Below are 2,081 nucleotides of genomic sequence, written 5' to 3' on the forward strand. Positions count from 1 at the left end.
TTCTGCAGAGAAGTCCAGAATGAGGAAGCCAGAGGTCATGTTCAGTCTGGGCCATAAAACAAACAAACAAACAGAAGACAAAGTATTCTTATGGAGCAGCAAGACAAAGAGGCTCACAGAGAAGGGGACAGACACTAGCTGTCTTAGTGAGGGTTATATTGCTATGAACAGACACCATGACCAAGGCAAGTCTTATAAGGACAACACTTAATTGGGGCTGGCTTACAGGTTCAGAGGTTCAGTCCATTATCATACAGGCAGAAACATGGCAGCATCCAGGCAGGCATGGTGCAGGAGGAGCTGAGAGTTGTACATCTCATCTGAAGGCTGCTAGCAGAAGACTGGCTTCCAGGCAGCTAGGATGAGGGTCTTAAAGCCACACTCACAGTGATACATTTCCTTCAACAAGGCCACACCTACCCCAGCAAGGTTATGCCTCCAAATAGTGCCAATCCCTGGCAAGCACATAGAAACTATCACACCAGCATATGACACAGATGACATGTTAGAGTGTTCTAGATAAGCATACTTGCCTCCTTGTGTGTTTCTGGAAAGCTGTAACAAAGCATCCTCCACCAGCCCATGACTGCACTTACCTGGGGTTGCTCCTTTTCCACCAACTTCTAGTCTCCTTCCAAATCAGTAAGTCTCAGGGTTTGGTTTTGGTTTTTTTTTTTTTTTTTTTTTTTTTTCTGTGTGTTGTTTGTTTTTCTTTCTCCATAGGGGACTAGAGTTACCTTTAAAACACATATCCTGTGGCTGGACAGATGGCTCAGAAGTTAAGAACACTGCTCTTCCCAAGGAATCTGATGCTATCTTCTGGCTTCTTAGAGAACCAGGCATCATTCGTGCTACACAGACATATATATGCAGGCAGAGAACTGGACACATACGGTACATTTAAAAATAACCCAATTAAAATGTATTTTCAGGTGTGTGTGTGTGTGTGTGTGCTCGCGCACACACGCAGGTGTCTGGAGAGGCCAGAAAGTAGTATCAGATCTCATGGTGCTGGAATTAGAATGAGCTGATTAATGAAAGTTGAATGTGGGTTCACTGTAAGACTGGGACATGTCTGCAATCGCTGGGCCATCACTTTAGCTTGGTTGTAAAATTTCTTAATATCAACAAGATGCTTTCTGGTTTTGATTGTGCTTTGGTAAATTGTGGTATGCTTTCTTCTTATTGTGACATTGGGGACAAAATTTTGCCAAGCTGTTTTGCTCTTTTAGCACTGCTCTGTCTAAATTCTTTGGATGAGGTTGTTCTGTCTGCCTGATAAGGTTGATCAATTGGAATATTTCCTCTTTACAGTCACAGATCACGGATGACAGGGATTCAAGTCAACACTATGCAGTCTCTCTTGATACCCTTTTTAGATTTATTATTTTTGTTTACGAGCATGCGTATGCACTTGTCTTTGTGTATGTGCACACAAGCACAAGTTCCTGTGGAAGCCAGAGAAGGTGTCAGGTCCTCGTGAGGCTGAAGTTATCAGCTGTTCTTACTCATCTAGTATGGATGCTGGAAACTATTCAGGGTCCTCTGGAAGAGCAGAAAAGGCTCTTAACAGCCAAACCATGTCTCCAGTTTCTTCCTGGAGACTTTTGCTCATGTTCTTGGGAGAGATGCTATCGGTGCCCATGAGATCACGATCCACAGAAGGATGGTGCTATACAGGCTGCCAGTGGACATTTCGCTCTGATATGGAGGCCTTCATCTGAGAATAAAGAAATTGTGGACGAAAGCAAGCCAGAGATGCTGAGAGAGAGAAACAGAGACTTGAGCTTATGTAAACCCCAGCTAGGTGTGGTGGCAGACCTCAGCACTGAACAGAAGCAGGAGGATGCTCTACACATAAAGACCTTCAGGTTAATCTGTGCTACAGAGTTAAGATATTACCTTAAATAAAATCACACACATACACACTCACACACACACACACACACACACACACACACATACACACAGGGGGGGGGGGAGGCAGAATGGCTATTTGAACCCTTGTGCCTAAAGCTAGAAATACCCTTCAGATTGCCCATAGACCCATAGACCAAAGTTCCCACTTTGGTTTAAACTCT

Source organism: Micromys minutus (assembly GCF_963924665.1).
Source record: "Micromys minutus genome assembly, chromosome: 6".
In the NCBI taxonomy this organism is placed as follows: Eukaryota; Metazoa; Chordata; class Mammalia; order Rodentia; family Muridae; genus Micromys; species Micromys minutus.